Genomic DNA, 8,280 nt, shown 5'->3' with positions numbered 1-8,280 from the left:
TCGCAGGAACAGCTAGTAATAAACATAGCAGCTAGTATAAATAAATATTTATTGCATTATTTATTTTATTTTATAATGTAATAAGGAGTAACTTAGACTACTTTTAGTTTAGAAAATGAATTTAAACTCCACGCAGACGAAATGTTTAGTTAGTTAAAAATATATTATTAAGAGGCCTTTCACATTTTTTGGCCTAAAAGCAGTGTCTTTGGGGTTCTGGTTCTAAGAAATTAAGAGTCGGATATACATTTTGATTCCTGAATTATATAGATAGATATCTAATCTTAAAAACAACATCTTTGAAATGTTAATTTTCTCTTTGTTAGTCTTCCTAATTTCTAAAATAGTTTATTCAAAAACGCTAAATGACAAAAGTTAGGGGTCGTCGTTCATTAATAAACAAACATAAATTGATATGATATCTTTACTAAAACTTGATAATTACTTTATAAATTGAGACAGCATCGTCTTTTTTTTTCATTTTCAACTTAAATATCTAAAAAATTGATCATAATTAAACCCGAAATTTCAACAAAACTTTGCCATAATCATTTCTAATTTTCTCATAAATACAACGAAATTTTTGCATAAAAAAAACATAATAATAAAGTTAATATACTTGTAAATTAGAAATATGAAAAAAAAATATAAGTTTCTAAGAAAAAAATAAAAAATAATAATAATTTAAAGTTGTATAAATTCCGTTGCGCCAAAAGTAAATTCTCAGTGCTGCGCTAGCGCTCGTCGAGGTAGGACCTATGCCATTTTTTACAACACCGCTAAGATAAGACATTCGTCAGTGAACATTAGTATAGAGCGACTAAACCATTTTGATAATTTAAGTAATATTTAATTATTTTTGCTAATATATACTTATTTCTACGAATATTAATTTAAAGTTGTTGTTAAATATATATATATAATATTTATTTTAGCATGCCAAGACAAAAGTACAGTTATGCTACAAATAAAACCTACCTACCCTGCTGGACTATGAAAAGCACAAGAGCATGGTATTTCGTCACACTAATGGCAATTAATTGTTAAAATTAAAAAAGATAACATTTTAGTATTTTTAAAAATAACGCTTATCTGAGAGAAAAATGTAAGAAAATGTAAACCAATTTTACTCTATGTTTATTTTGTAGTTTTTTTCTAAATTAAAATAGGGTTATTGTTTATAAAAATACCATTATTATTTTTACGTACATTTGTCTTGTGTTATATAGTGTATATCATCTAGTATGCAATGTGGATTGTAAATAAATTACCAAATTATATATAAATTATATTCCTTAATGTTTAGAGATATTTTATCCAATTTTATTTTATTTTACACAATACAGATATTTCTAAATTGCAGCTATTCTGTTATTATACTCGTTGGACTTTCATTACTGTACAGTTATGTCAAATAATTATGCGTGTTTGGGTGAAAAGTCAACAACATTATAAATGTTTTTATTTAGAGACTAGCTTTTAGCTCGCGGCTTCGCCCGCGTGAATATGGGATATATAGGTTATCGCGCGTTTAAAGATCCGTGTACAGTATTGGGACGTTATATATAAACCTTCCTCTTGAGTCTATCTATTCTGTCTATTAAATAACAACGAATCAAAATCTGCGTAGTTTTTTAAGATCAAAACATACATAGATCTATTACATGTGTAGATGATATTTTAACCGGAAATCTCCATTGAAGCCGTTAAAATGGTATTGGCAGATCAGTTGGAATCATCGGTATTCTTGGTATATAAGCTGGTTGCCCAGCTAACGTACCGGTTATAATGGTCTACAATTAAATTGTCTTTCAATTCTTTAGTAAGCAACATATCCAATGGGACGCCATTGCACATGTTCGGCGGGCTTAAATTTCATGACTGGATCAAGCTTTTGAGAAATTCCTTCCTCAAGTTTGAGCATTTAGTGTGGGAAATCACTATCTGTGCTTCCATAAAAATGAGCTCTCAAATTTGTCAGTAGTTTTAAACTTTCAATTAAAGTCCATAAGGGAGACGACGTTAATGACACAGAGAGTCTTTCAGAAATCTCCAGCAAAAGTAAGTCGCCTATATACATGAGCAGTACCTGCCATGTTCATATCAGCACATTGTTTCCCTCATGCGTTGCCATTCCTGAAAATTCGGGTATTATTCCCCTGTACCTTGTAAATTCACTACCATATATATACACAGGTAGTCTATATAGATAGATATACATATACACAGATAGTATACCCTGAGAAAGGTCATAGACTACTTTATAGTGCGAAAAAAGTATTGTAAGGGATTAAAAGCGGAGATGAAAGGTTGTATAAAAGTATCGTCATTGTTTAATTGAAACAAAGAAACTTTTTTAGGTTATAATCTAAATATATTTCCTTTATTTGGTCAATTTCATTATACCACGCTGACGAAGTCGCGGACACACCTAATATACATATAAGGATGGGACCTTTAAATCAAAACAAAGCCTTGAAAACACAACTATTATATATAAATAAAATAATTATTTGCTAAGTATAATATTTAGAACAAGTGAATATGGCAATAATGTATCCGACTCTTATAATAAATTATATTGTATCTATTAATAAATAAACTGAATTAATATGTAAGAAGAATTAATTAGTAAATTTATGTTATAGTAATTTCATCTTCCTGTCCTTATCCCAATTATTTGTTACTCATATTACTTAAGGTTTTGGCTTTTAGTTGTACAATCGGCCAGCATCCTGACATCAACCCTCTAGGAATAATATAATAAAAAAATATGGTCATTATTAGCACTTTGATAATTAAGATAAATCACGTTATTTAAAAAAATCCAATAAGTAGTCTCAGTTAAGTAGAAACATATCACATTATTAATTAAAATATTACAAGGATCAAAATGGTTCATACTAAATCCACACCGATTGCGCTACACGTTTATTTGCGTCTGTGTGCGTGTATTACTGTATGTGTGCGTAAATCCATGCGATTAAACCTAAAGTTGAGCGGCATCGTTTTGTAATAGGCCTCTTAAGGCCCTTTAAATAAAATTGATAACTCTACCTAATCAAATCAAATCAAAATATTTTTATTTGGGAAGGTCTATTACAGACTCTTATGTGTTAAGTGTACCGTTAGTTCTGAGCGCTTTCGAATTGAGACGAACTGACAAGAAAGTCAGCTCTTATTCTTTTGATATGATATTGTACATGTTCACAAAAATATAGATTCATTTTTTAAATCAATTAGAGAAATACAGTAACCACCAGTATATACTATTGCAATTTTGTGAAAAAGAAATTCTGAATGAAGTCTGTATCGACATCTGTAGGAAATATTTTAAAATCTAAATATAATCTACCTGCGCTATAGACTAGATGTCGCTAAGCGTCAATGTTAAACTGTTACATTTTATTAACAAAAAGTACTCCATATACCGCTTCAAAATTTAAAAATAAGTATTTACGGATATTTTATTTAAATACACTAAGTAACTCTTGAGATAAATAAATTTATAATAATTTCGTTATTCTTCTACAAAAGTAAAACACACTGAATAAATATTTTAATATTTTACTATGGCAACACGTTACCGAGCAATTAATGTTTTTGACACGCCTTCCATAACATAGTGTGCGATTTTAGTGATTATTTCATTTAAATTGTGTTTTAAAATCGATTTGATCAACTTATTTTAGTGCATTGTGACTTTTTCTATATTGTGGATATATTTACTGCCTAAATAGCCATTGTATTTCCGGAAATAATAAGGTAAAAGTACAACAATAAAGTTGTCAACGCATTATACTAGCAAATTAAGAAGTCCATATCTCTCATTAAGTGATAAACATAAAATAGGTTCATATAATTTTTTATCTTAATCGATAACCGTCCTACATAAAAAATTGTTTATTTACATGAGTTTTCTTATTTTTTAAGAAATTCTAATATGTTATTTGCCTTTTAGATTACAGTATAATATCATTTTAATTCCTATCTGTGATATTGTATTCTTTATTTGTCGATATTTCATAAATACTGTTAGGCATGAGTCATTCCAAAGGGAATTAAGTGTTTCCTAAGTATTTCTGAATAAGTACTATCTATATTCACGTTTTACTTTGTATTTGAGATGCTATACAAAGTCTGGACATGTCTATCGCGCGAAATTCTATCGGCAGAAACTTTATAAGTCGTGTTCCGATTTAAAAATTATATTAGTGCACCGTCAACAATCTTTCTCTGCACCACTCATGGTTGCCTAGTACATAACGGCGCGAGGTGATGTTTTTATGAATGATAATGGAATGGTGCACCCGCCTGAGCTAACGGTTTACGCTGGCGGGGCACCAGTGGAGGATGATAAGATGAGCATCAGGTCAGGTCAGTTAGCACATCGTGATGAATTCACCAAGAATTTATCATGGATTCCAGGGTACTGTGTGGAGTCAATCTGACATGGTACATTGCTAGCAATAAGATCATCAACATTACTAACAATCCCCTTCCCCCCTATGCACTATGTTTGTTGTATCTAAACTTTATAAGACGTGTTTCGGTTTAAAGATTATATTTGTGCACCGTCAACAATCTTTCTCTACACCACTCATGGTTGCCTGGTACATAACGCGGCAAGGTTAAGTTAGTTTAAGTAGTTAGTATACATACATATGTATACATTATTTTTGTGCTTTGAAGTTAAAGAAATAATTAAGTATGCCTGGAATATTACAGCGTATATAGGCACGAGAGATTAGACCTCTGAAATGACAGCAATTTAGAGGTTTTCAGCATATTCGTAACATGTTTTTAGCCATCTATATTGGCATTCAAGGTATATTATAGTTATCTATGACAACCTATGTGATCTAGGGGTTTAGCACAGCAACTTACTTCTGATGGTTGCGGGTTTGATTGCTCATACTGCACAAATATTTGTATTCATGAGTATGATTGTTTGTATGTGTTTTATATGTATAATATGTATGTATTTAGGAAAAGAAAAATATATCTATATATGTATCAGTTATCTAGTACCTGTAACACAAGCTTTAGCTAACTTAACTTGAGTCTAGATGGCTCTGTGTGATTTGTCCTAAGATTATTATCTATTGAAAAGCTTAAATCTTCAGTGTTGCCTCGCAGTTGGTTGTTGGAGCTAAGGGGTGGTGGTGGTGTGGATAATCCATCTTACATCAAGGTCATCAATTAACAGCCACCACTTTAAATCATTTGAGACCACTTTGTTTGCCATTTGAAATGTTAAAAAAGTGAAGTCCAAGGTGGGCAGAGATGATGAAAAATTGCATCCCCTATTTTATTTTATCCTCTTAAGGGAATTTTGTTTACAAACATTGAATGTCATATTTATTTACATATAATCAACTGCCTCAAAAATAAGTTTCAAGCTTCTAGCTTCAAAAATCACGAATTTACATAAAAACTTGCATCCCCTTCATTTTACACCCTTAATGGTACATTTTTTACAAACATTGAATGCCACATTTATTTATATTTAATCAACTGCCTCAAAAATAAGTTTCAAGCGTCTAACTTTAAAAATGACGATACTTCCATACAATCTTTCATCCCCCCTTTCAACCCCTTACAACCCTTTTTTAATCAACAGCCTCAAAAATAAGTTACAAGCTTCTAACTTTAAAAATGACGATACTTCCATACAATCTTTCATCCCCCCTTTCAACCCCTTACAACCCTTTTTTAATCAACAGCCTCAAAAATAAGTTACAAGCTTCTAACTTTAAAAATGACGATACTTCCATACAATCTTTCATCCCCCCTTTCAACCCCTTACAACCCTTTTTTACAACACATTAAAAAGTAGCCTATGTCCGTTTTCAGGGTCTAGAGTATCTGTATACCAAATTTCATTTAAATCGGGTCAGTAGTTTTGATGTGAAAGCGAGACAGACAGACAGACAGAGTTACTTTCGCATTTTTATATTAGTAACCACATAGTTATTTTGATGACTATTATTACTAATAATACTTTATTTATATTATAACTGGACAGACATTGTCCTGTCTTAACTATGAGTATTGAATTCACATTGATATAGTTAAAAAAAATACAGAACGCTTTCTTAATTTTGTTCTATCATAAAAATCTTCTGACAATTCCTCAGGTCCATAGGCTAGGGTCACCATTTACCATTAGATGGACCATATGCTATTTTACTACCAGTGTATAAAAAAATTAACTCAACAGAAAGTGAAATAGCAATATTGGCCAGCTGTTCATGAGTGATGCTGAGGGAAATAGAGTTTCATTTATGTATAGATTTAAGTACCTTAGTTTTGAAAGGAATTTCTTTTTTTATTTTATTTATGACTTGCTGTTCCTGTGACTTCGTCCACGTGGAATTTAACCATTAAAAATATTTTTCCTAAAATAAAAGTAGCCTAAGTCACTCCTTATTACATCAGCTACCTGCCAAAAAACTCCCGTCAAAATCGGTCCAGCGATTTCAGAGATTAACCGGAACAAACAGACAGAAAGACAGACTGACAATAATTGTAAAAAATATTATTTTGGTGTATGTACCGTATTTATATTCACATACAATCATACAATTTATTTACTTTAATACTTAAATATATTCATACCTTGAACAGTTGGCCGCTCTTCAAGTGTTGGCAGATATTGATGATATATCAAAAAACAGATTCAGCAGTAGATATCACTAGAGAGTTTACAGTTTATATTCCAAATGAAGAGACACTACTCACTAGCTCATACACATATCACTCACATATCACCATCCAATAGAAACGGGGACAGAAATTACAACAGCCTAAAGTTCAAATCTGTTGCTCTAGCCCTCAGACTGAAGTCACATCTGTCAGGCAGGAGTTGTCCTTCAGCCGCTCCATAAGTTCTTCCTTTGGGAATGCCATCTGCACTCGCCCCCTATCGTCCCGTGAAGCTGTAAAGGCCAGCTAACAATGCGGATAAATATTAGATAAGTTTGAAAAAGCACTGACACAGAAGTTCACATTATTTATAACAAGTTATGAGTATTTTATAATTAATTTATATTGACAACAATTGCAAAACGACACTTAATTAGCTGTCACGCTGAATCATATTATTTAATAAAAGGTTTAAACAAAAAGTTTCTAACCATTTTGTTATTTAATATCAACATCATTCATCTAAATATATATAACTCAAAGGTGACTGACATAGTGATCTATCAACGCACAGCCCAAACCACTGGACGGATCGGGCTGAAATTTGGCATGCAGGTAGATGTTATGACGTAGGCATCCGCTAAGAAAGGATTTTGATTAATTCTACCCCCAAGGGGATAAAATAGGGGATGAAAGTTTGTATGAAACTTTGTCAATTTTAAACCGATCGGACTGAGACTTTGCATGCATAAAGCTATTATGACGTAGGCATCCCCTAAGAAAGGATTTTGATAAATTCCATCCCTAAGCGGATAAATTAACGCGAGCGAAGCCGTGGGCAAAAGCTAGTTCATTCATAATTTAAGAGCTGTGCTCTTGTCGGGCCCCCGCCAACGTCCACGATCTTCTAGAAATAGAAATAGAAATTGGTCATCACAAGAACGAGCAAGAAACTTGCGTGTTGCTCTTTTAAATAATTTTATTCTTACTTTACATTTTTAAGTTTAAGTGTGTGAATATAAACTAAATAATGCAAATTAAATATTGTAATGGGTGAAAACTGTGATCGGTACAGCCTATGCTGTAAATAATGTAATTGACGTAGTGGAGTAACTTGAAACAGTCATGCTCGCTATAAAGTTCAAACTTGAGGCGGCGTGGTGGGCCGGGTCGATATGCTCCCTCTAATATTGTTGAGTGCAATGATGGCTGGCTCATCCGTCATTCTCGTGAACGGGTGCTGCTTGTGGGGACTGGTCTGTTCAGGTTGCGAACACTGATTAGATTTTTTGTTTTTTGCAATATCATATGCTAGTGGTCACACCTCCTAAATCTGAATTTAAATGACAAGTGAGTGACAAGAAAGTGTATTATTGTAAACATGTACAATATTTATTTGAAAAGAATACGAGCTGAATTTCTTGTCAGTTCTTCTCATCTCGAAATCATTCCGAACTGACGGTAGATTTGACATATCATACGAGTCTGTAATAGACCTACATGAATAAAGATATTTTGAATTTGAATTTGAATACTTTCTCACAAACGGCTGCTTACGTATTCGTCCTATTTCGGAGCGGCTCGTCTCGATCCGTTCCGTGCGAGCTTCGTACAGTGTGCTAGTCGCACGCA

General features: G+C 32.3%; 1 protein-coding gene across 1 annotated transcript in view; it reads left to right on the top strand.

Annotated features, from left to right (window-relative positions):
- Nucleotides 1-3,588: 3,588 nt before the first annotated feature.
- The window catches only part of LOC131845366 (catenin alpha), a 91,963-nt gene continuing 87,271 nt past the window's right edge, over nt 3,589-8,280 (top strand). The window contains exon 1 of the mRNA XM_059194421.1: nt 3,589-3,765. The gene's annotated coding sequence lies outside the window, so the exon portion shown is untranslated. The remainder of the gene's footprint in view (nt 3,766-8,280) is intronic.

This window comes from Achroia grisella, unplaced genomic scaffold (genome assembly GCF_030625045.1).
Source record: "Achroia grisella isolate CSIRO2021 unplaced genomic scaffold, CSIRO_AGI_Agris_v1 utg461, whole genome shotgun sequence".
NCBI classification, from domain to species: domain Eukaryota; kingdom Metazoa; phylum Arthropoda; class Insecta; order Lepidoptera; family Pyralidae; genus Achroia; species Achroia grisella.
The sequence above is the reverse complement of the archived record's forward strand: the minus strand, read 5'-3'. Positions and strand labels throughout refer to the sequence as shown.